We start from the raw sequence: 27,737 nt of genomic DNA on the forward strand, positions 1-27,737 counted from the left end.
TGCCTATTTCTTTTAGGATTCATTTTAAAATTATTTTATTTTCTTTTAAAGCTCTTGATGGCCTCGCCCCATCTTATCTCTCTGAGCTGCTACAGCCTTATACACTCACCCGCTCTCTCAGGTCAGCTGATCAGCTGCTCCTGAATGTACCCAGGACTGGGTGTAAACTTAGAGGAGATCGTGCTTTTGCTCTAGCAGCTCCAAAACTGTGGAACGAGCTTCCTTTAGAGATTAGACAGGCCACTTCTTTGCCTGTTTTTAAGTCACTCTTGAAAACCCACCTCTTTACCCTGGCCTTTGACACCACGTGAGATGTTGGTTTTTATTTTTATTTCAGTTGTTTTTAGGTCATTAGATGCTGTTTTATCTTGTTTTTAATATAATATAGGGCTGTTTTAATTTTATTTATTATGTGTTTTATTTATTTATCTTTGCTGTTTTCTGTTATTTTATTGTTTTAATGTATTTTCTGTACAGCACTTTGTTCCTGTGCTGGGTATTTTAAAGTGCTTTATAAATAAAACTGGATTGGATTGGAAACTGGATTCACGGCAGGTGCTTCCTGTCGCTGCCGGACGCCCGCTTATCTCAGAACATCAGCAGCATGTCTTAAGGCACACTGTCACTTGTGCAGACACAATTTTGCAGTTGCAAGCAAAACATGATTAAACTTTCACCTATAAATGAGTCTATCTACTGTGTGTGTGTGTGTCTCGACCTTAAATGCTCTCTCATCTCACCCTTTGCACTTCTGACCTTTCACCAGAACAGAGGCTCATCCTTACATGTAATAACCTAACTGGAACTATATATGTAATATGTTGAATAAATGTTTTAATCAAGAACCTCTACTAAAAGTTTAATCAAAAGATATAAATGAATAAAAGACAATAATGAATAACCTGGTTATTAAAATAGCATCATCCAAACAGCTCCTCAAAGAAACTTACACTTAGATTCTGCTTTGGTTTCACTTTCGCAAGCACGCTCAAAAGCCTGCACTTCCTGTCTGCTTGGGCACAGAGTTAGGCCTTTCTTTTATAATACAATACAATCTGCATATAAACATTTAAGATTCTAAATTCAACTCAACAGTTTAAAGTGGTTATAACTGCACCTGTAATAAAGGCTGATATGATACCAGTATGTTTAAACATCTGAATGCAATATCAATATTAATTATTAATGTAATGGTAAAGATGATTATAAAAATAGCAGCAAAATATCTCTCTAATCTCCACATTGGATGGCTAGACGGACCCCCTGAATTAATCATCTGAAATCCTTTTATTGCTTTATTCCACTGCATTCAGACATCTCTGTGCATCTAAATTTATATATAGATATCGAAACACACATACACTCATATCTGTACAATTTGTTAATATCTTCATTGTCTCCAATAATGTTACACCTCAGTGCTTTCATTTGAACCCCAAGTGTCATTGTCTTTGAAAAAGCACAGAGTATAATGCATCTATTTTGCAAAAATAAATAATACAATAAATGTTAAAAGACTTTCAAAAGGGTACCCTGTTTTTCCCTCCGTCGTATCGTACAAACAGAGATAATATAATTATCTGAGGAACAATTGTCAATAAGCAGAGAAGTTATTAAAATATTAATGTAAGACATGGAAGCAGCTGGTGTTGTTCCCAAATTAGGAACAATATTTTAAAATTACTTCACAATTCCTCTTGCACTTCAGATTGTTGCAAACTATCAGACTATAAAGAAAGTCAGAAAATGGACAACCTCAGCTTATAAAACTGCTATTTTTTTAACCACAAACCACTGGATCAATTTCAAGGGTTTTGCACTTGATTTTTATTTAATCATAAAACACTGCAGAGATGCAAAGAAATAATCATTATAACAGTGTGCAAATACTATGTGTCCAAGCTATAGACGTCTCTGAAGCAACACTTTAAGAAACTCCTGCATAGCTGCGGGGTGCACAGTCCACATTTCACAGTGACAGCACAAAGACCCACACAGCTGGATTTGGATATTTAACATTTTTTCAGTAAAAATTAAACCCTGCATGAGTCCATGAATATCTGGCATTAATCAGATGAAAGCCTCTGCTGTAGCACCCTGTCATCCATTCATCCAAGCGATGTAACCAAGCTAAAAGACACTGCCTCTATTAGATAACTATTTTTGAAAAAAAGGACTAATCAAAGGGGTCATGATACAAGATATGTTAAAGCAAGATGGGAAATAGTGGGCAATCTATCCTTAACAAGAGAGGAATGGGACGGGATTTGTAGGCAACAGTGGTCGGTAACAGCTCCCCCTTGTGGAGGGAATTCAGTTGGAAGAATGTAATTCGCTATTTTAATACCCCGGCGCAAAAATTCAATTATTCTCACAACACAACATGCTGGAGGCAATGTGGACATGTAGCAGCAAATCATTTCCACATTTTTTGGGAATGTCCTCGTGTGGTTCCATTTTTGAAGGAAATACATATGGTCCTGGAAACAATCTTCCAAAAGAAAATACAGTTCTATTTTGCAGTATTGTACCTAGGTAACTTAGAGAGTCTTAATCTATGCAAACCGGATAAATACTTGTGCAGTGTGCTGTTGGTAGTTGCCAAAAAGACCATTATCCGCCATTGGCTTAAAGAAGAAAGAGGAAAGAACAACTTTTAGGCTAAAGTTGCAGGCAGACACATTTGAGGATTACTGGTTGAAATGGATGAAATATATACAAAATGTGAGGTCCGATTTTGTATAATCTCATTGTATAATCTGGTTTTTTGTTAGGTGTTTTTTTGTTGTTTCTGTTTGCTGGTGTTTTTTGTGTTGTTTTGTTTTATTTTTGTCTGTTGTTTTTCTTTCCCTCCTCCCACGGTGATTAAGTTGTATTGTTGTTCATGTAGTATAAATAATAAAAACCGATAAAACATAAAGAAAAAAAGAAAAAAAAAAGAAAAATAATCTTTAACATCTAATTAATTTCAAATTTTTAATTACACGGTCAGGTGTAGCAGAGTTTGATGATGAAGGGAATGTGTGCAGTTTTGGTGCTCCGTAAGTTCTGTGCTGAACAGCGTGGCTGACTCTTTGTATCTACTATTGCCTCCACAGTCTGAGTCCACACAGGTAATGAGCCATTATGGCCAATTATGGAGTCCACTGCCAGCTCGTGCTTTTTTGAGGTTATGTCAAAAGGTTTCTTGGAAATAAACACAGACTATTTGTTTAGGCAGTCTGTGTCAGTGGGCTCAGTCAGTGGTCACGTTGTCTTATTACAATGAACACATGCAGTGTAGTTTATTTTGAGTTAATCCAGCCTTCTACCTGCAAGAAATCTTTAGTGCAGTATGTAATCTGCTTCTGAAAATAGCTCCCAGCAAGAAGAATTTCTTGTTTCAGCTCTAATCCGTGAAAAAAAGACAAAAACAAAACTTGGTTGGTCTGTTCATTGTCACCGCTCTGATGTACGTGATTGGAGGATTTGGGGTTGGGTTCTCTGCTCATTCATCACTGCAGATTTTAGTTAGATTTGTTTGTCCGTGGGAACTGTGGGAACCTTAAATTACATTTTGGATGTAAACAAAAAGAAGAGCGTGAAGGGGTGTGAAGAAAAACAGATTTTAAACTTTGTTTTTTTACCTGGACTCTGGTGCCATCCTGTGGCTGCTATGAAACAAAAGTGAAGTAATGAAAATAAAAAGTGTTCTCAGTTTTCCTTGTTTGCCAAACTTCTCTCTAAAAACCAAGTCTGGTCCCTGTGTTTTTATTACAGTCTCTACAGTGTGAGATAATAAAAGGAGGATGTTGAAGGCAGCACCGCTCCACCTGCACTATACACACTATACAATTTTTTCATAACAGATGAGTTTTGTGTTTGTTTGTGTTTTTGTTTTTTTGTTTTGTTTTTGTTTTGTTTTATTTTTTCTTGTGTGTGTGTGTGTGGGGGGGGGGGGGGGGGGGGTTAATTCCCACCTATGCTTCTATTTTCTATATTAAAAAAACAACAGGAGTTATGCAGGTTTACTGTGATCAAAACTCCAGACTCACAGTGAAACATCATGCTATGTAACACTATACACCAGTGTAAAGTTCAGGAAAGTTTCTTCATGGTTCAGAGGCTGCTCGGCAGAGGATGATTTAAAGATGTGTGTGAAATGGGCTGTTATGATTGGTCAGAAAATGTGATGACGGTTGCCTTTTTATAAAGAGTAGCCTTTCCTTTTTGCCAGCGGTCGTGGCCGCTAAAGAATGTTTCCCTGAGCCTTGAAACTGCAAATCCGGCACGGCGCTGTCACGCTGATGACCCGGGAGACACCGTTGGTGAGTTTAAAACTATTGCCTGGATGGCGAAACTCCCAGTAGCCAGGAGAATGCCAGGAAGAGTTTGTTCATATGAAATAGGGAAAAAAAACAATACAAAGCATTAAACCATGTTAAAAACACAACAGCCTTTATAAATGTAGTTTGGACCACTTTGCAGTTATTTATTTGTAAAAAATGTTTGGAATCATGTATGATTTTCGTTCCACTTCTCACGTGTACACCACTTTATATCAGTCTTTCACGTGGAATTCCAATAAAATTGATTCATGTTTGTGGCTGTAATGTGACAAAATGTGGGAAAGTTCAAGGGGGCCGAATACTTTTGCAAACCACTGTAAAATAGAACAAAATTCAAAGCATTAAAAAATGTTAAAAACACAACAGTGTTTATAAATGTAGTTTGGACCCAGAAGCAAGTTTCATCAGGTCATCACTTAAAGACTGGATATCCCACCTGCTGTGGAGTTTTAATGCAGTACAGTTGTTATTATTAAACTCCTGTCACATTCTGACTGTTAAAATGAATAACATTCATATATGAAATAAAATTGTTTCAAGTAAACTGTATGTGGTGTTAAATAGACCAACAACAACAACCAATCCTGCAAGTGGACCTATTTTGGGGGGACTTGAGTATCATGTAAAGCACTGTGCAATGCTCTATGTGACAAATATTAAAAAATAAATTTCATTAGTATAAATGAAATATTTTGTTCTCTACGAATGCCCAGCAGCCCTGAAACCCTCTGAACTCTATTGTTCACAATCTAATAAATCGATAGACTTTGAGGAGCATGAATTAGACTGGATAAGAATTTTTATGGAACTTCTTTTATCCTGGACCTGGAAGAACCCTTGACCCCAAGCAAGCTCATGCCATCCCCCTGTACCCAGCTCCACTTGTTTGTGAAACAAAGCTGTGTCCCATTGGTTCTCCTGTTTGGTCTACCTTAGTAATTTGGACACTGTCAACAAAACGAACAGTAAGTATGGAGAATTCAAGTCCATGTCAAGTTCTTGTCAACAGGAAGAGAAAAAAGTGTCTTATTAGTTTGATACCTGCTACGTGAAGGTGTTAGAAAAGATTTGCATCAATAAGATTTCTTTTTCTGGTCTATTATGGTTACTTGTGAGTTTAGACTATTCAGACATCTATGAGGGCTGTGATAAGAGAAGGAGAAGGTTTTAGAGATGTTAAAAGTTTGCCTATACTTTCACATTTTAAAACACTCTAAACACAGTTACTCCTGCTACAGAACCTGCTGCCTTCTGGTGGTGTCTAATAATCTTAGGCCCCCTCATCGATTCAGAGATGGTCTTTCCCTTTTCACATAAATGGCCTCCTTGACTCCGCCCTCAAACCAGCGTTCCTCCCTGTCCAGGATGTGTACATCCTCATCATTGAAAGAGTGTCCACTGGCCTGTAGGTGTGAATAGACTGCAGAGTCCTGGCCTGACGAGGTAGCTCTTCTGTGTTGTGCCATCCACTTCAGAGGTTGTTTGGTTTCCCCGATGTATAAATCCTGGCAATCCTCCCGGCACTTAACAGCGTACACTATGTTACTCTGTTTGTGTCGGGGGACCCCATCCTTAGGGTGGACCACTTTTTGGTGCAGCGTGTTTTAGGGTTTAAAAGTCACAGAGACCCGGTGTTTAGAAAAAATGCGTCTCAACTGCTCCGGTACTCCTGACACATATGGGATCACTACAGGTTTTCGCTTGGGCAGCGGTTGTCCTTCTCTCCTGGATCGGCTGGAGCTTTCTTTAGGTGCCTTCCCAGCTTTGACAAAAGTCCAGCTGGGATAACCACATTTACTCAGGGCCTTCTTGATGTGCTGTTCTTCTGCCTCCCTGGCCGCTGTGTCTGTGGGGATGGTGTTCGCTCTGTGTTGTAGCGTCCTGATGACACCCAGTTTGTGCTCCAGTGGATGATGAGAGTCAAACCTTAGATACTGATCCGTATGTGTAGGTTTACGGTATACGTCAGCTTTTAGATGTCCCCCATTACTGATGGAAATCTCACAGTCTAAGAAGGCTAACCTGCCACTTTTCATATCCTCCCTGGTGAATTTGATGTGTCGTCCACCGAGTTAATGTGATCCGTGAAGTGTAGTACATCCTCAGATTTGATTTTCACCCAGGTGTCATCCACATATCTGGCGGTGTTCCAGGGTAGGACAGCAAAGCCCTCTTTTCCACTTCTTCCACGTACAAATTGGCCACGATGCGTGAAACTGGGGAGCCCATGGCACACCCATGTTTCTGCCTGTAGAACTGACCCTTGTATGTGAAGTAGGTGGAATGAAGACACAGTTCCAAAAGCAAACACACTTGGTCGATGCTGAGAGTGGTCCTGCTGCTGAGGTTGGTGTCATCCTGTAATCTCTTATGGACTACCTCCAACGCTTCCGTGACTGGGATGCAAGTGAAGAGAGATGTAACGTCGTACGAGACCATGGTTTCATCTGCCTCCGTAATGACATCTCTCACCTTCTCAACAAAATCCAGGGTGTTCTGGATGTGGTGTTCAGAGCTGCCCACCAGCGGGTTGAGGATCGAAGCCAGAAACTTGGAGATGTTATAGGTGACAGAGTTGATTATGCACACAATCGGTCTTAAAGGTGCCCCCTGTTTATGTATTTTCAGTAAACCATACAGACTTGGTGTAGACCCCCCTGGGTACAGCCTGTGGTATGAGGTCTGGTCGATATCGATAATATAAAAAAAAATGGCGAACTGACTGACTGGTTAAAGCTGACAAAAGCTGTCAAGACTGACTGACTTAACACCATTGTGTGAAGTTAACCCCCACCTGACAAAGGTGTGGATGTATCTCTGTGTGTGTCTCTGTTGCAGGAACAGAAGGAGACCACAGGAGGAAACTTGGGTCACATGACTATGTGAACTCTGCAAATTTAACCTTTTAAGTTTTAATTTTTCTGTGTCTGTGAATTTACCACGGGTGTGTTATTCACTACCTTGTGTTGCTCACAGAGATCACTGTGAGAAAGAGCATATACACCTGTGCAGCGCTAATATTTACATTTATTTTCTACAACAGATGGTTAATCATGTGATTTGATCATGTGATTTACAGCAGGATACAACTTAATGTTTTTCTACCACAGGATTACTGAGATTTTGTGTGAAGAAAACTGTGGTTACAGGCTATATGTTGGTGATGAAATTACACTGTGTTGTTGAGAAAATGTTGGACAAAATGTGAATGTTACAGGGGAGAAGTGAATACAGTGTGATACTGTGTTTAAAACCATTGTTGCTTCTTTTACTTAACTTTATGACATTTTACAGCACCACTGGAATCTGGATGGCTGACGCCTGACCACCAGGATGATCCGTGTGTTTGACTGATGTTTGTTTTTCTTTAAGAGTGTTTGTAAAGGATTCAGCACAGACAGACAAGTGACAATCAAACAGATGTGCAGTGGTTACAAAATAGTTACATGGGGCTCATTATCTGACCACTATTGGGCTCATGGTGAGTGACAAACTTAAGGAAAGTCACTGATTACAATGTGGAATGACGTTGAGATGTTCAATGATTTGGAGCAAATTATGGAAAAAGTAGGAGTTTAATGAGTTTAGAATAAACCTGCAATGATCCTTGTCTCTGTGATGCTGAATACTTTATTACAGTTATGAGTTGCAGTTGGTTGCAAATGTGAAGTTGTTTTAACTTGAAGACTTTGTCTTCTAGGATACAGGCTGGAGCTGGGAGTTAAACAATCTAAACATTTAACCACTGACTAATGTTTGACACAGGGTTAAAGGTTGGAGTATGGCTGCTCCAAGTGGGAAAACCTGGAGATTGTTTTAGAGAAAATGTGTAACATTGTTGTACATGTCTCATTGGGGAGTTGACACATGGCGAAAGCCATGTGGCGAGAGGAGTGTCATATTTTAATTTGCAGATGTCGTGAGGTGCCATGACGAGAACGAGTGACTGAGGGGATCGTCCACAAGATGGAAGCTGTGGCTTCAGGAGGAGAGAGGTTTCAGGAGGATCAAAGATCACCTTCAGCACAGCAGGCATCTTCGACGTTGGCGTTGAAGAAGACAGCTGAGGTGTACGACGTGCTCTGCCTTAAATCGTCCACAGCGTTGGAACATGAGAACCTGAGGGATGAAGGGAGTGTGCCAAGCTCCATAAGTGACTGCGCAGAGGAGGTCCAGCGATGGACTTGTGGTTCTGTGAACAGCACAAATGTCAGGTGACTGTGAAATAACTAACAGCACTTTTTCCACAAGTGAAGCCAGTAACTTACTATCCTAAAAAGATTAGCTCTAGTTTCTTGTGCTTTACCTCCATGCGTGAGATCAGTATGTGCAGCAGCTTAAGCTGTGCAATGTTTCAGGAAATAGTTTATTTCACCTTTTGACACTGTTAGTTCCACACGAGGTGGATGTCTACTACTGCAGACTAAAATTACATTTCTGTCAGCTGCAAGACATTTGTCTTTAATGTTACTGTTACTCTTACAACGACACATAACCATAAAATGGTGCACAATTCTGAATCCATCAACCCTTCTGCCAACGAAAGAAGAGGGCACTTCTCATGAGTGTAGAGAGCACGTGGAGAAGGAGTGTAAGCCGAGGGATGACTTAACAGATGTGCCACTTGATGAGGGAATGGTTTGGTTTGTTGATGGTTCAAGCTTTACAACAGCAGAGGGACAGGCTAAAACAGGTTTTACTGTGGTAGATAGTGAGAAAATTATCTGTGCAGGACAACTAGCATGTTTCATATTTGCTTAAGCAGCAGAGATGCTAGCTTTAACGGAAGGGTGTAAAGCTGCAGAGAGACACTATACACTGATAGCCAATATGCATTTGCTACATTACATTTCTTTGCAGTGCAGTGGGTGAGACGAGGTGTGACAGCTTCTACAGGGAAGCCTGTACAACACAACAAACTCCTGGAAGCAATAATATTGCCCAGTAGAATTGCCATGTGTAATTGTGCAGCACACATATGAGGGAAAGATCCAGTTGCATTAGGGAATGCTTTTGCAGATCGCAAAAGAGGCAGCTTTAGGAGCACATGGTGTTCACATTTTAGCAGTGCAACATCAACAGACATCGCCTATTATACAAGATGCACTGGCAGACATGCAGGCCCACTCACCTACTGCAGGAAAAACGGTTGTGGCTTACAGAAGGAGCGAGCTTGCAGGATGGTGTTATTGTCTGTGCGATAAACCAATACTGCCATAGAATTTGTATAAGACTGCTGCTATTTTGAGCCATGGGCCGTGGGCAGCAGTAGTGCAACATTTTCATACTCTAGGATTTAATACCTTTAAAAATTTTGCAGGTCATGTATGATATGTTTCAAGCGCAATTCTCGGGGTAATTTGAGACCTAAGAGAGGGAAATTCCCCAGACTCAGTCACCGATTTCAAGTTATTCACATGGATTTTATAGAGCTGTCCCACTGTAATAACTATAAGTATTGTCTAGTGATAGTGTGCCCTTTTTCAAAGTGGGTAGTGGGTTCTTCCCATTCTATGCAAGGCCACCTGGGTTGGCTGGAAGACTGTTTACTTAGCCTGGCAGGGCGAAGGACACTGTCTCAGCTGAACTCTGGACACACACACACACGCACACAGACATATACACATGCAGATGTACACTCACCCCCCCCCTCCCCCTCCAAATGCCTTCAACGCTTATTCCCTTCCGATGCTGACGGTGAATCAAGGAGACCAGTGCATAGGCTGCAGGCCCGGATGTACTGTCTACACTGGCTGTCTCTCACCCTTTACCCACCCCTGTTGCTTGTCATGTGTTTCTTTGGTGTATTAAGAGTTTTTTCATGTGCTATGTGCAGAGGTGTTTTTGTCTGTTCTCAAACTGATCTCCCTGTTGGAGCTCAGTCTGGGGGGAGTTATTTTTTTCTCCTTATCTTTCCTCATGTGGTGCTTTTTCCATTGTTATACCTCTCTGACCTGTCTTCCTCATGTGATGTTTTTGTGTAATGTATGTATGGTTGGAGGGTAAGACGGCGCCGCCATTGCGTGCAATAGGTCGGCAGCCGTAACATGAAATTTCCCCTTGTGGGACTAATAAAGGTATATCAGTCAATCAATCAATCAACTAGGGAAGCAGATGCCATTTCGGTTGCCAAAGCAATATGTAAGAATATCATCCCGGAACACGGGATTCCAGAGACTATTTATAGTGATGATGGTCCACACTTTGTAAATGAAGTGATTGGATTAATGGCACAGCATCTAGGGATTACACTAAAACATCATTGTTCATATCACCCACAAAGTGCAGGGTTGGTAGAGAGAACTAACGGCACAGTAAAGCTAAGACTTAGGAAGTCAATAGAAGAGACAGGCAGGACATGGTTAGACTGTATAGAACTAGTTAAGATGTACATGAGGATTACTCCAACAGAGAACAGTCTGACTCTTTGAGATTATATATGGTAGAGTATTTAGAGTTTTAGTCTTCTGTAGTGATGATAGAAAAGCAGAAGAGAGAGCACATTAGCAGATTGGATGCTCAAAATGTTTAAAAGTACAGAAGTCATGAGAACAAATGATCTGCCAGATGATTCTGTTTCTCCGCAGGAGCAGAGTCTGAAGTCTAGAGATTGGATGTTGATAAGGCCATGGAGAGGTAGTGCTCCGTTCTTACTGCAGGTTTTCATAGAAAGTATAGAGAATAACACCCTCCCTCCTACTCTTACTCAGGGTCTCATAACACTTATTCCAAAGCCAAGCAAAGACTTACTTCTTATTGATAATTGGAGACCAATCTGTCTGCTCAATAATGACTATGAGATTATGGCTTTAGTACTTGCTAACAGAATTAAAGAGTTCTTGGACACAATTATTGATGAGACACAATCAGGCTTTATGAGAAATAGACACATTTCTAATAACATTAGACTGCTTTTGGATCTACTTGATTACTCTGATTTGGTATCTGACAATAGCTTCATTCTCTTCCTGGATTTTTAAAAGGCTTTTGATACAATTGAACATCAATTTATTTTCCACTCTTTGAAAAAACTTTGGCTTTGGATAATTTTTCTGTAAAGCTTCAAAACCTTGTACACGAATGGCAATAGCTCAATTAAAATGATTAAGACTCCACCCCAAGATTTGACCTGTTATACAAGGAATCACCATAGCTGATAAGGAGCTCATCATCAGCCAGCTAGCTGATGACACCACTCTTCTTGAAGAATGCAAATCAAATCCGTCCAGCCCTTAGTGTTATTAGTGATTTCTCTGAGGCGTTTGGTTTATGCCTAAATCTAAAGAATATGAATTACTAGCAATTAAAGGCTGCACTGCAAATGCTATCTGTAACATTTCTGTTAAACAAGAAGTCACATACCCAGGACTGTAAATATCCAAAGACCAAAAGTCAAGGGTCGTGTCCAAATTCATGGGCTGCATCCTCCTGAGGACCCGGCCTTCGCGGTCTACGTGGGCCGGGTCCTCAGAAGGTCGGGTAGGCCGGAAGTAAACGGCTGTGAAATTGGACGGTCTAGCCTTCTGATTAACGTCACCGCTGTCTCGGTGGAGTTTAATGAACTCGGCCGTCTGCTCCTTGCTATCTAAATTATAACAGGACACTGGCGTAAACTCTCGACCATCTCACACTTTTGTTTAATTGGTTTTCTGTTTGACGTTTATTCAGCTGTGTGAAAACCAAGGAGGAACCCACCCGGGGGATTAATGAAGTTTTATTTTATCTAATCTAATCTAATAACTTTAATCTCAGCCAAACCGATTTACTCACGAACAAATAAAACACTGAAAAAAGCCAAACAATATCATTTTTAGATTGTCTAAGTGACTTATATATTACATTTAACCTGAGTAGCGAAAGTCCGCGGTGATCTGAAAATGATGTGCCGGGAGTTGTGCCATTCTCGGCGGCTTCAGTGACCCTCGAGCTCTCGGCTAGCTATCGAGCTGGTGGGTAACAGACGTCTCCGAAAACGTCGAAGCACTTTTGCAAATATGCGATACCTTGATAAACCGAGCAGATATTTGAAGTTTACACAGCCACATTCTCGCCTGAAAATATGTTAAAAGTGTATTTTGTGACCCAGAAAGATTAATAAAAGTAATTTTAAAACTTAGTAGCGGCCGCCATTACCAGAAACTGGAGTTTGGCTGGGCCGCGCTATGAATTCTGGGATATGGTGGGCCACGAAGGACACAACCGACCCATCCTTCAAATTCGGGGAAAAGGAGGACGCGCTTGTCGGCTGCATTCGGAGGAGTCTACGAATTTGGACAGCCTTCGGCGCGTCGCTGTGACGTAATCGGTCTACAAATGCGGCCTCAGGAGGATGCAGCCCATGAATTTGAACACGACCAAGATGCTCGTCATACTTTAAAAAAAAAAAAAAAAAAGGTACGTTCTAAATGAAGCTTCAGACGTCACTAATCACGTGACTCTGGCCAAACGAATCAAGCCTCGACACAGTGGCCGTTTCTCAATTCTCAAGTACGCGAGTACGTACTCGCGTTCTCGGCGAGTACGTACTGGCCGAGAACGCACGGGAGGACGGACTCGCCGAGAACGCGAGCACGGACTCGCGATTTGTACAATTGGAACACCAGCGTACGTGATGATGTCACAGGTCCGGAGTTTTTACTGCCGTCCCCTCTTAATTTAACTGTGAGTAACATGTTATGAAGCTTAACTTTAATCACAGCCAAACCGGTTTACTCAGGAACAAATAAAACACTGAAATAAACCAAACATTAACATTTAGAAGTGATCTAAGTGACTTATATATCATTTTTAACCTCAGTAGTGAAACCTCTAATAATAAAATTACTGTACATGTACATACGTGTAAAGCAGTTATGACCATGTCATAACTGCTTTAAGTCATACAGAATAGATATCAGAGCCTTAAACAGGCTGACTTCTGCTAAATGGGTCAAACTGGGCAGAAAGTATACAAACACATAACATCCTTATAGAATATGATGTAACACTATAGATCAACTTAGCTCAGAATATATAAAGCATATAAACAATTACAGCAACATGATGCAACAAACACAGCAGTGCTACTAATCCAAAATACTCAAAGCTTCATAGAACTGAAACAAACATTTATTTTTAGCTCCATTCTGCTGCTGATACATACTTTAGGTTTCTGAATATTAAACTTGTTGCTGCCTTTCACAGTGTGTAACTTGAAGGCCCTGAGTACTTTCTCTCACACTGAAAACACTGGAATGATAACATTATTTGAACATTACCTAATAAGACTGATTCAGGACAGACAATTAGTTATGTTAAACTTTTCTAGCAGTCCTTCACAAACAGGGAACAGTCTGTCTATTCTCTCCATCTGTTAGCTGCTGCTGGCTCTTCCTCCTCCTCTTCCTCACACACTGCTGAGTTTGTCCTGGTGGATCATCAGGGGTGCAAAGCCTCACAGATGATGTGCAGCAGTGGGTCCCTCAGTCTGTCCTCACTCTGGACACTTGCAGTTGTCACACATGGAAATCAAATGTGTGATAAGCTGCAGGATTCAAACACAAGTGTAACTTATAAATACATGTTCATACTTTTATTACACAATCAGAGAGAAAGAAACAGAGAGAGAGTGCCGGACAGACAGACAGGTGACAGTCTCAGGTGTATACACTGCTACAAAACAGCACAAGAGAAGGAGGATTTAGTGTTTGTGTTATTACGAGTGCTAAACAAGAAGAGTTCCAGATGGTACAGTGGACACGTGTCACTCCTGTGATTAAAGCATCTTTCTTTCAGCTTAACGAGTGAACCGTCAGCTCGTTCAAACACACGTTAAAGTCCGTTTGGCTCGACACCACCGAACAGAGGCAGCAATATAACATAGCTAACATTAACAGTGCAGTGAATCCTGCTTGTGCCGTCATATTCAGGACTGCAAACCGAGCAGCATCACTGACTTTCAGCTTGTTGTGTTTGTGGACATATGACTGACTAATCATCACATTCTCTGTAAGATTAAGGTCGACTATATATATATATATATATAGAGAAGTAAAGGCTTTAAAACCAAGTTTACGCTGAAAGTGCAAACATCACTAATGTCACATAACTTTGCCGACATGTGGCCAACAGTAATGTTTTAATGTTCTTAAACATTCGCACATAATTAAGTGACATAATATTCAGTACTTACTTTTGACAGTTCACTCTTCGGCCGCTCCCTTCTGCCGTATTTTGCAGCAAAACTATCCACACCCACCGCTGCGCTATGAATTGTGGGATATATGGGACCACGAAGCGTGCACCGGATTACGCTTGATATTTGGGGAAATCGACGACGCATTTGGAGTATGCATTTGAGGTACACTTTGAATTGGGACAGCCGTCGTCGCGTGGCGGTGACGTATTCGCACTTGAAATGCGTACTTCAAGCGTGCATACCCTGAATTGGGATACAGCCATTGTCACTGTCACTACCCGATCCGTACCGGAAACCCGATCGGTACCCCGCATTTGCGAAAGGTGTCTACTTCCGGTCGAAGCGTTTTACGATAGTTACGGAGCAGAGTATCTGTTAAGATGTTAAGAATAATAAGTATCTCTTAAAATGTTTCAAATAATGAAACATTTCAATATAATGTAGACAAAAACGAAAAATAAAAAGATAGTTACGGATCAGGACTCCCCGATCCTTACTGCGCATGTGCAAAGTCGGACCGTACAAATCGGGTCTACCCGATCCGTACCGCGCATGTGCAGGGGTTTTCTTCTTCTTCTGTTCGTTTAATGGCGGTTTACTCCCCAGTGTTCGAGGATACCGCCACCTGCTGACTGAGCGAATGAACCCTATTGTAAACTGAATTAGCGTCATTACAAACGTGTGTTAAATTTGATTTAGTGATAGTCGAGTGTGTTTATGCTTGTCTGTGTGGAGAGGATTGATTGGAATAGTGATGATGATGTCTGCTATCACTGTCAATTGTCAGTAAACACTTCATCTGGCTGACGAATCTTCACGTGACATATTACAAAGTCTGTATTATTAACTCTGTAATTAGGCGCCATTCTTCTTATTTTGCGGCGCTGTTGTTCAATCGGGGGACGCTCTCTGTTGAGGAGAAAAGCATGAATTTGTTTGTATACGGATTATCCATTGTTTAAATGTCCCGGTAGTCGAAAAGGAGGCAGAGCTGTTGAGAAATGCTAGGAGCTAACTGGGCGCTAACCGTGTCATTCAAATATATTGAATGTCGCAATGTTGGCAAAGAGAGGAAGTGACGTAAGATTTGCGCATGCGGAGTACCGATCGGGTTTCCGGTACGGATCGGGTAGCGACAGTCACTACCCAATCCGTACCGGAAACCCGATCGGTACCCCGCATGCGCGAAAAGTGTCTACTTCCGGTCGTAGCGTTTTACGATAGTTACGGGTCAGAGTATCTGTTAAGATGTTAAGAATAATAAGTATCTCTTAAAATGTTTCCAATGATGAAGCATTTCAGTACAATGTAGACAAAAACGAAAAATAAAAAGATAGTTACGGATCAGGACTCCCCGATCCTTACTGCGCATGTGCAAAGTCAGACCATACAAATCGGGTCTACCCGATCCGTACCGCGCATGTGCAGGGGTTTTCTTCTTCTTCTGTTCGTTTAATGGCAGTTTACTCCCCAGTGTACGAGGATACTGCCACCTGCTGACCGAGCGAATGAACCCTATTGTAAACTGAATTAGCGTCATTACAAACGTGTGTTTAATTTGATTTAGTGATAGTCGAGTGTGTTTATGCTCGTCTGTGTGGAGAGGATTGATTGGAATAGTGATGATGATGTCCGCTATCACTGTCAATTGTCAGTAAACACTTCATCTGGCTGATGAATCGTCACGTGACATATTACAAAGTCTGTATTATTAACTCTGTAATTAGGCGCCATTCTTCTTATTTTATGGCGCTGTTGTTCAATCGGGGAATGCTCTGTGTTGAGGAGAAAAGCGTGAATTTGTTTGTATATGGATTATCCATTGTTTAAATGTCCCGGGCACTCGAGAAGGAGGCAGAGCTGTTGAGAAATGCTAGGCGCTAACTGGGCGCTAACCGTATCATTCAAATATATTGAATGTCGCAATGTTGGCAAACAGAGGAAGTGACGTAAGATTTGCACATGCGGGGTACCGATCGGGTTTCCGGTACGGATCGGGTAGCGACAGGCACCACCGTGCCAAGATGGCGGAGTGAGTAGACGCTCTCTACCGAGTTCTGCACAGAAAGTTCGTGAACAATGGTAAAACCTCAACTTTATGCTGCTAACACTAACAGTTCACTAAACAAGAGAAGATACAGCAATCATAGGGCAAGAAGCAGCAGAATGCCGAATCAGAAAGGAGCGAAAAGGGGACTGGAAAGTTCCAAGTCTAAGATAGCGCCTGAGAATGCTAACGAGGAGAGGGCTACGCCTAGCAAAGTGCTAATGGATAGCTTCCATAACTACGCAGCTACTGCGGTGGCACTCAAGTTAGCCGAAGAAGAAATGGATGAGTTTCCACCTCTCCCTGTTACACCTCTTAAATCGCCAGCTCCGAAGAAGGTGATGTACGAACGCAGCAGCTCTGACCCAGATGATGTAAATCAGATAATTTCTCATCTGTCGGCATTAATAAACACCAGGTCTGATAACATTGAGAGCATGGTGAGAGAGAACTCGAACATGGTGAAAGAGAATACTCTCCAGATTGAGGGTCTCAAAAAGACGATTGATTTTGTGTGCGCGGAAATGGAAGATTTGAAGGGCAAAGTTTGCGACCTGGAAAAAAAAGTAACTAAAGAGGAAGGTAGAATGGACAACTGCCAGCAGAGAATATCTGAGTTGGAAAGTGTCAGGTCGGAATAAAAACGCTCAGACAGGTTTAACGTGTACACGGGTGAGACTCAGGGAGACTCGCGCCCCTGCAGTAAAAAGAAAGAGTCTTTATTCAGAGAGCACATACAGGAAGAGAGAAAATAGAACTGCAGGCTTCCTGTGTAACTTCCCCATTTAGGAGTCTGCACAGAGTTGCAGAGTTTAAGCTGAATACTGAAAAGAGCAAACACATTTAGATAATGAAACGTACTTTTAAGCATAACATAATAAAAATCCCAAAATCCTAAAAAATCTCCTAACATTCCCTCCTGTTATACATATGTATATGTACAGTTCATAGCTTATTGTATCAGTCTATGGCCACTTGTAAACATTTTTAGCCAAGACATCATAAAACAGTGGGTTTCGTGAGTATGTTATATCCAAGTGTCTATCTCATTATCATCTTCTTCATTCTGTGATAGGGTGATGTAAGCATGAATTGAAGCAGTTACCATTTTTGATACCATGTTCTTCAAACATGGTATGACACATGAAGTGAAAAGACAATAACAGTATTATAATACCAACAAAACAAGTCCTTTAATCAGCAGGGACTTCCAAGAGCCGCTTAAAAGCCACGTAGGCCAGTCTTCCGTGTTTGCGGCATAGTCTCGTTGTTGTGCATCCCGAAGTTGTCTGAGTGTTTTCAGAGCATCAGTCATGTTCGGTGAGTGCACATTATCTGGAATGTATGTGCAACATGTGTTGTTAAAGAGGACACCTTTCTCCTTTCTCGGCGAGAGTCATGTCCAATGCTACCCTGTGTTGCATTACTGCAATGCGCAGAGCGTCAATCTCTCGATCCCGTTCGTCGTTGAATTTACATGAAGCATTCAGAACCTTTTGTCTTTCAGTCCAAAGTTTAAATTCCTCTGGGACATCGGAACCCCATATGGAATCATGCTGCTTGAGGTCTGGGGTGCTTCGTCCTTTCCTTGTTGTTGACGTTGATGTTGACGTGGCGTCCAATTCCCAGGAAGGATATCCCAGGCCATCCCTTGCACCCAGAAGGTGCCATTTGAGATGTTGTTGCTCTTCACGGGCCCTCCAGGAGCGTGTGTCTGTACTGCTTTGCAGTTGGTGGTGGTGTTTCCCATTGGCGTGGATCCGTTCTCTTGGCGGTAGCATAGGCTGTGGCTCAAATTCCCATTGTTTCCAAGAAAGACTGGGAATGATTTAGCCCTACTTCTGTGCTTCACTTTCAGGTCAACCCAGAACCATTCGTCACATGTGCCATTTCGTAGTCCTATCTGGAGAGGTTCCTCATGGTTGACCACGATTCCCTGGAATTGATACCCAAGGCTGGCGTAGCTTGCGGCACACTTTGCTTGAATTATGTCCATTCCCTTCGCATACAAGGTGGCGTATTGTGTCGTTGGGGGCATATAGGAGGAAACATAACAGTCTTTCCTGGGTGTGCTATCATGTATATATCGATACCATGCGTTGTTCATCCATGGATGAATGTGGTCTTGTGTCATGTCACGAAGATGTGAGTTGTCATGTGACCATCTTGTCTGCAGGTGGTGTTGTTCATCTTCTTTCCTTTCGGGTGAGTGTTAATAAACTCACCAGGAGTGCAACATTAGCCACTAGGAGGACGAGTGTCTTCATGATGACCAGACACACCTGTGACCTCTGATGAGTAGACTACTGGCAAGAAGAAGAAGGCGGGGTATACCCGATCAGCCCTCCCTCCACCAATAGATCACCAGGAGTTAGGGGTGTCGGCGTCTAAACGTTTAGGTTGTCACTCACTTTTTTGCAGTGGCTTTGATGGATCCAGGACGGTCTTTCTGCTATTTTGCAGGCAGTAGGTGTGGTGAGTAGCACTTGATAAGGACCTTCCCACCTTGGTGAATTCCAATTTCTCCTTTGGAGTACTTTGATCAGGATCCAATCACCTGGTTTCAACCTGCAAGACACTGGAGAGTTGTTTAGAACAATCTCTTTATTTTCAAGTTTCTTCCATGCATTTTCTCAGTCTCTGTTTTATTTCCTAGTGCTTCAGAGACTTTACTGATTACTTCATTAACAAAATGTGTCCCATTGTCTGATCTTATCAGAGTGGGGATGCCATATATTGAAATAAAATGGTTGCACAAACATTTTGCTACTGGCATCTGCTTTTTTTACTGGATAGATTTCTGGCCATTTTGAGATCACGTCTATGATCACTAGAGCGTATTCTGAGCCTTGGCATTCATTTAGCTCAATAAAACCCATGTGGATTGTATGAAAAGGATGAGGTGGTGTGCATTATGTGCATTATGTTTTTGGCAAATCATGCATGTTCCGACAAATTTCTGAAATCTTATCTACCTACCCCCCCTCCTGTTGACAATAATGCTGCTGATGTGTGTAGGGACTTTGGTAGTATTTGGTAGCATTACAAGTCATCAAACCACTTTCTGGCTGTGCTCCACCTTTTAACCATTTCCTTTGTTCTGTAGTTGGTGCAGCTTTCTGTTCGTTTATAAGCACATCAAGTGGTATTTGCATTGAGGAGTAAGACATTAATGTGTCTATAGTTTGTTGTACTGCTGCTTTTGCTGCTTGATCTGCAAAGTTATTGCCTTTAGTGACCTCTGAGTAGCCTTTCTGGTGTGCAGCACATTTACATAATGCTAACTGTTTTGGCAATATCAACACTTCCAACAGTGCCTTCAAAAGATTTCCATGTTGCACTGGGTTGCCAGTAGAGGTAACCATCCCCCTATTCTGCCAGATTTTTGCAAAATGATGCACAGCAGCAAAGACATACTGGCTGTCAGTGTATATGTCTATGTCTCGGTCTTCATGCAGTTGACAGGCACATATGACGGCCGTGAGTTCTGCACTCTGTGCAGAGTGTGAGGAAGTTAGTGCTTTTGCTTCTAAAACTGTGTCTACTATGGTTACCGCATAACCTACACAGTTCCGCCCAAGGCTATTTTTGGACGCTGAACCGTCTACAAAGATATCAACGAAACCAGCCTGTGGGGTGCTGTGAAGGTCAGCGCGTGGTTTTGTTTCCTCATCTAGCTTCTTTATACAGTAGTGTGTGTCACAGATGTGTGATTGTAAAAGCAAAATGCCTGCATAAAAAGTGTCTTGCATGTGTCAAACTTCTAAGTTGGAAAAAACTTGCATTGCTTACAGTTCATAGCTCACAGCTCTAAAACTAGGCATCAACAAATCATATGCCCAAATCATTATGTGTCACTGTGTTCACAAATTTGTTTTCCAAACTTACTAAGCAAACAAACAAAAACAAAACAAATTGCCTATGGCATCAAGGTCTTGCGTTCATGTCAATTGAGTGTAAGCTGCTTTCTTCATTGCAAGTGTTTATTGCAATAAGGTTTAATTCATGCATCATATCACTGAGTTCTAAATTCAAACTATCTCTTCTGACCCTTTCCAGAAATAATTTCACATATAACAATTTGAGTATGTGTTGTCTATTCATTCTATTCATAGAGTTCTGTTTCTCTCTGTGGGCTGTCTTGACACACCACAGGCACACATATCTCCTGTTTCTGCAGACTAATCGAACTCTTTTGTTTCTCTTTGTATTCATAGTCTATAAACCCTCTTTAATTCTACTAAATCTTGATCTAAAACCAACACCTTTATGTCACGCTCACCCTGAATAGAGGCCTTTCAGACATCAGGAATCATCACACACACTGCCTTTTCTCTCAAACTTCCACTCGTTCACTCACTCCACTATGAACCTTTGTAGTATTATACTTACTTATGTTTTATTATTTTTGTCCAAATCACACCCAATCACTCAAAACCTACTACTCACAGCATTCACACAGTTAAAGTCACTCAAAATATGCTTTCATACAAGTATTTCAGACATGCTTTTCAAGATATATAGAGGTCACTCACTGTACATCCACAGTAATGAATTCAAACTCTATTTATACAATTGTAGTGAGCAAAACCAGCATCTCCATGCGCGTCACCGCTCCTCATTAGCTTGGTAGTGTCCACATATTTATTTAATTCAGCTTCTCAATCTTGTAGCTGTTGTATACAGGGTTTGGCTCATTAGTTGTTAGTATAGGTCTTCATCTTAACAAAGTCTCATCTAAGATGACAGGTTTACAAGCAGGTCAAGTGTCTCTATGCACCTGATTAGTGTAGTTATTTCCTTATTTTCTTCATCTCATATATCATTGTACTGAGTTTGAGCAAACCTTAAGCTTGAATCAGACTACTTTTAACAATCTTCCACCTCACATCATAACTGACTGAGGTGCCTCTTCTTATTAATAGTATGTCATTATTAATGTTATCATTGTATTGTTTTTCCTTTTTTTATAACAGCAATAGTATATTACAATACACTACTTCAATACAATAGTATATTAGTTTATATTTTATTATGTATCCATCACGGGTCTGTGTGAATCTGCAGCTTCACACCTTCCCAAGCTGGAGACATTTGCTTTTCCTTGGCTGAACAATGACACAGCCTTAATATACCTTATGCATCTCTCTTTTTTATTTGATATATTTTGTGTGAGTTATCTGGTTTCATTTATTCTATTCGTTCTAGGCATGGTCGTCATGCCAACTATGTTTCATTGTTAATACCAGTTTACAGGTTGTTAACCTTCCTATTCTCATGTTGAATACACTAGATAAGCTCTACTTTAATTTAAGTTAACCTTAATTTAACCTTTTGTTTATTCCACTACATTCCTCTTTCCATGCTTTAAAATATTACAACTCTTGTGTACGCTTTGTTTTCTTTTTAGCTTCCTTTTCAGTATTTATTTCTGCTTGGAGGGTTTCTTATAATTTAGTCAATGCATTTTCCCTCCCACGTGGGACATTTAGGTTTTCTTTGGATTTCTCCATCTATATGCACTAATTTGTCCGGCCCCTGGACATTTTTTTTCTAACCACTGCTCGTCAGCAGTGAGTTTTGAAGCTTCGTTACCCATTTTAATCCTTTTAATCCTTTTAATTTTAATACTTTACAACTACACAACTGCGGCACCTTCTCTGGCACGAGAATCGAGAGAGTTAGTTGACACGGCCTTCTACTTTCAAGCTATTCTTGAAAGCGGTGTCACCTTTACGTGATGAAACACGACCTGTTTCTCTCTTTTCACCAGTACTTGGGTGGCCAACAGCAAACAAAACAGTGGAATAGTTCAGCCTCCTTATTGTGCTGTAAAATCAACTTATTCCACCAACAAAAATAAAACAACAACAACAATACCTTTTCAACGCGTGCTACGTCTTACGGACCAGGTTTATCTAAAATAGCTTCCAGCCCCTTTTTTAGGCGAGCGTTTACATTTAGAAATCCCCCTAAAATAGCTTCCAGCCCCTTTTTCAGGCGAGCGTTTACTTTTAGGAATGCTACCAACCCCTCTGGGCGAGCCGAGCCTAGACGTTTTACGCGAGGTGTCTGAGTGTTAATATTCACCTGGTTGCTGATTCACTGCCGGTCTCTCAGGTTTACCTCATCGACCCCCACCGCCGTGGACCACTTATAAGAACGCTGGCCAGAACCCGAATGTCACGTCTCTGGACTTTATATCCTCTACCTAGAGAGGAGCTGTCGACAGACTTCAGCGCGGGCTTCTCACGACGGCAGGACTCGATGAGGCTTTCCTGTGGGATCTCACAAAAATGCTGTGTCCCATCCGGCTCGAAGGACCAAGAAATGTCAGGAGTTTTCCTGTATTGCAACTCAGGTCGGAATAAAAATGCTCAGACAGGTTTAACGTGTACACGGGTGAGACTCAGGGAGACTCGCGCCCCTGCAGTAAAAAGAAAGAGTCTTTATTCAGAGAGCACATACAGGAAGAGAGAAAATAGAACTGCAGGCTTCCTGTGTAACTTCCCCATTTAGGAGTCTGCACAGAGTTGCAGAGTTTAAGCTGAATACTGAAAAGAGCAAACACATTTAGATAATGAAACGTACTTTTAAGCATAACATAATAAAAATCCCAAAATCCTAAAAAATCTCTTAACAAAAAGATATTCCAGGAGGTGGAATCTCAGACTACATGGAGTCAAGGAGGCTGAGAAAGAAGACATAAGGGGAAAGGTGATTGAGATATGTCAGTCTGTTTTGCCAGAGCAAAATCATAGGCTGCCTGACGTCATCAACACCGTACACCGACTCGGAGCCAAGCGACAAGGTAGCACCAGACCTAGAGGCATCATCGTGCAGTTCACCTCCCGAATCTACAGAGATGCTGTATGGAAAGCCGCCAAAACATCCTCCTACCTGCAGGACAATCATTTGAGGTTCGCTGAAGATCTGTCCAGGTAGGACAGAGAACGCCGTGACAAACTGTGGCCGATGATAGACAAAGCCCGTAAAGAGGGTAAGCCGGCTTATTTCGTGGGAGGCCGAGGATTCATCAGTGGATCAGAAGTTTTCCCTCCTTCATAGAGATTCAGTCTCCGACATGACATTTCTGTAAGCTTGTTTACATGGTGAACTTTATATTTTCACCCTCAGGTTAAAGTTTTATTTTGTGTTGAAGAGTGTGTTTACCTATAAAAAGCTATATTCAAACCATAGCAGATAGTTAAATACTATATTTTTATAAGCTTAGTTACTCAGGGTTTTTACTGTTCTATTACCTAAATTGTGCAGCACCCGGTCCCCTTATTCTATAGATCTATTCTTAGCTGTAGAAGTTTAGAGCTTACTTTTTTCTCTTTATCTTTTTCTAATAACTTTGTCTTTTTCATTCGTTTCTCTTAATACCAGGGGGTTAAGACAAACATGTAAACGCAAAGCTTTGTTTTTGTTTGCCAAACAATTTAAAACAGATTTTTGCTTTTTCCAAGAGAGTCATTCCACATCTGCTGATACAAATTTTTGGAAATCACAATGGGGTAATGAAGTCTGGTTGTCCCATGGCTCTGAGCGTTCTGCTGGAGTTGCCACGCTTAAAAATTATTTTTCTGGGGATGTGTTGCATTCTGACTGTGACAGCTTAGGACATTACCTCTGCTCAATAATCAGACACAATAACAGTACTTTCATTGCAGTAAATATATATGGTTACAGTAACAAAACTGAAAATGATAAATTACTTGACTCCTTAGAAGAAAGAATTACTTTCTGGCTCTCCAAATACCCAAATTCAGTCCTCTTAATTGGTGGAGACTTTAACATCGCTTTAGACAATACGGTTGATAGGTGGCCTCCAGGGCAGCGGTCTTCATACAGTGCAAACTTAATAAATTTTATGGGAAAATTTGATGTTGTGGATATTTGGAGAGAAAAATTTCCAGATGATAGACTCTTCACTTGGAGCAATAAGACAGGATCCAGGCAATCACTTATTGACTTTTGGCTTGTTTCTGACTGTATTGATAAAGATAATATTACTGTTAATATACTTGCCACCCCCCTCACTGATCATAGAGCAATTCACATTGACGTCCAAATGTTTACACTGGAAAATATACCTCATAAATTCTGTTATTGGAAGTTAAATAATTCTTTACTAAAAGATAAAATGGTTAACATACAGATTAATAAATTAATTGTTTATTATTGGAATAAAGCTAACAGAGAGAAGTCCTTTTGTACCAATTGGGAACTTTTTAAATTTGAAGTATGCAAATTCTTGAGAAGATATGGGAGTCAAATTACTAAATTAAGGAAAGCTGAAGAACAAGAAGTGATAAGCAAAATTGCCTCTTATTACCAGAAGTCCCCAGAAGAAATCTCAGAGGAAGATAAATTAAGTTTACTAGAACTTCAAAATAAATTGGACGGTTTATATCGACGCAAGGCTGAGGGTGCTTTTATAAGATCCAGGAAGAGGTGGCTGGAGGAGGGCGAACAAAATTCTGCTTACTTTTTCAGGCTTGAAAAATACAGATCAAAAATGAACTCTATTCATCAACTAAATATTAATGGCATTGTCTCTGACAATCCTAGAGAAATTTCACATTTCTGTGCCGAATTCTATACTAAACTATACAACTCAAAATATAATGAGGTTGTCTCAACGCAATTTTTCAATAATGTTAAAAACCTTAAATCTATTGTTGTGGAAGATACAAGTTATTGTGACAGCCCTCTGACTGTGGAGGAAGTTTGGAATTCCATTTCTGCACTTAAGGCCAATAAATCTCCCGGCACAGATGGTTTGACTGCAGAGTTTTATAAATCATTTTCTAATCTCCTGGCTCCGTTTTTACTGCAGGTTTTTATAGAAAGTATAGAGAATAACACCCTCCCTCCTACTCTTACTCGAGGTCTCATAACACTTATTCCAAAACCAAACAAAGACTTACTTTTTATTGATAATTGGAGACCCATCTCCCTGCTCAATAATGACTATGAGATTATGGCTTTAATACTTGCTAACAGAATTAAAGAGGTCTTGGACACAATTATCGATGAGACACAATCAGGCTTTATGAGAAATAGACACATTTCTAATAACATTAGACTGGTTTTGGATTTACTTGATTACTTTGATTTGGTACCTGACAATAGCTTCATTCTCTTCCTGGATTTTTAAAAGGCTTTTGATACAATTGAACATCAATTTATTTTCCACACTTTGGAAAAATTTGGCTTTGGAGAATTTTTCTGTAAAGCTGTCAAAACCTTATACACAAATGGCAATAGTTCTATTAAAATGATTAATGACTCCACCCCGAGATTTGACCTGAAACGTGGTATTCGCCAAGGATGTCCTATTTCACCATATTTATTTTTACTCTGTACACAAATTCTTGCAACTAATATTTCAAACAGTGTTGTACAAGGAATCACCATAGCTGATAAGGAGTTCGTCATCAGCCAGTTAGCCGATGACACCCACTCTTCTTGAAGAATGCAAACCAAATCCCTCCAGCCCTTAGTGTGATTAGAGATTTCTCTGAGGCCTCTGGTTTATGCCTAAATCTAAAAAAGTGTGAGTTACTACCAATTAAAGACTGCCCTGCAAATACTATCTGTAATATTTCTGTTAAACAAGAAGTCACATACTTGGGACTGTTAATATCCAAAGACCAAAAATCAAGATGCTCTTCAAACTTCACTCCAATTATACAGAAAACCCTAAAAAAGTTCAACCAGTGGCTGCAAAGGGACTTGTCTTTGAAAGGTAGAGTGTTAATTACTAAAGCTGAAGGGATATCCTGATTAACATATGCTGCTCTCTCTTTATATTTGGATAAGAAAATTAGTAAAGATATTGACCGTATGCTCTTTAATTTTATATGGAAAAACCGTACGCATTATATTAGAAAAACTGTTGTGATGAATAAGTACGAATCTGGTGGGCTTAACGTCTTAGACTTTTCTACTTTAAATAACACTTTCAAAATTAATTGGGCTAAACATTTTCTTAAAAATCCTACCTCTATCTGGAACTTTATACCATATCATATTTTCTCTCGTTTTGGTGGCTTTAATTTTATTTTAAATTGTAATTACAATGTTGAGAAACTCCCTGTAAAACTTTCATCCTTCCATAAGCAGGTCCTCTTAGCGTGGACCCTCATTTATGAACACAACTTTTCACCACACAAATACCTCATCTGGAACAACAGAGATATTTTATTTAAAAATAAATCACTTTTCCTGGAAACTTGGGTCCAAAATGGGATCCTATTGGTGGCTCAGCTGGTTAATAAAGAGGAACAACTACTTACTTACAACGACTTTATTGCACTATATAATTTTCCAATCAGTGTTCAGGAATTCTCAGTGGTGCTTGGTGCCATACCCTCAGGGACTCTAATGTTATATAAAAACACTGACAGCTCAATATCTACCTCAGTCACTCTCCCTGATCCAGCTGAGTCACCAATAGGAAAAATCTGCTTTTCACAGGAACTACAGCAATAAGAGAATACGTAGTTTATTCCAAGAAGATATCGTCTCTCTCCCGTATATAATATCTTACTGGAACCGATATGTTCCAGATATCAAGTGGAAGACAGTCTGGATGATCCCCCATAAATATTTGATTGTAAATAAGGTGAAGGAAGTCTCATTTAAAATTCTACATAAATGTTATCCAGTCAGCCACTATATGGTAAAATTTAAAAGAGACATAAATACTAATTGTACTTTCTGTGGGGATCATCCAGAAACTGTGACACATCTTTTTTGGTACTGTTCTTTTACACAGAGATTCTGGAAGGAATTTAGCAGTTTTGTTATTGTCCATATTTTAAGGGAGTTTTCTTTACGATGGGAAAATGTTTTATTCTGTTTCTTTAAGTTCCCCAAGAAGAATGATAAATGTTTTTTTATGATAAATTTGTTAATACTTTTAGCTAAATTCTTTATTCATAAATGTAAGTTTACTAACAAAACACCATATTTCTGTCATTTTTTTAAGGATGTGGAAATGTATATACAATCAATATCAGACTCCACCAACAAAAAGGCTCTCAAAACAATATATATATGTGAATTTTTGCGTGTATTCATATAATTTATACCTTTTTCTTTTTACCCCTGGTTTTGTGTGTTCATGTTCTGTTTTTTTGTATACTTCATCTGTTCGTATGTTGTATACTCA

The 27,737-nt window shown here is 40.3% G+C and overlaps 1 protein-coding gene across 2 annotated transcripts in view; it reads left to right on the forward strand.

Moving 5' to 3' along the window:
- Nucleotides 1–27,737, forward strand: part of LOC109199679 (eotaxin) — a 367,879-nt gene that overhangs the window by 209,724 nt on the left and 130,418 nt on the right. The window lies entirely within an intron of this gene.

The sequence above is a fragment of the Oreochromis niloticus genome, unplaced genomic scaffold (assembly GCF_001858045.2).
Source record: "Oreochromis niloticus isolate F11D_XX unplaced genomic scaffold, O_niloticus_UMD_NMBU tig00000795_pilon, whole genome shotgun sequence".
NCBI classification, from domain to species: Eukaryota; Metazoa; Chordata; class Actinopteri; order Cichliformes; family Cichlidae; genus Oreochromis; species Oreochromis niloticus.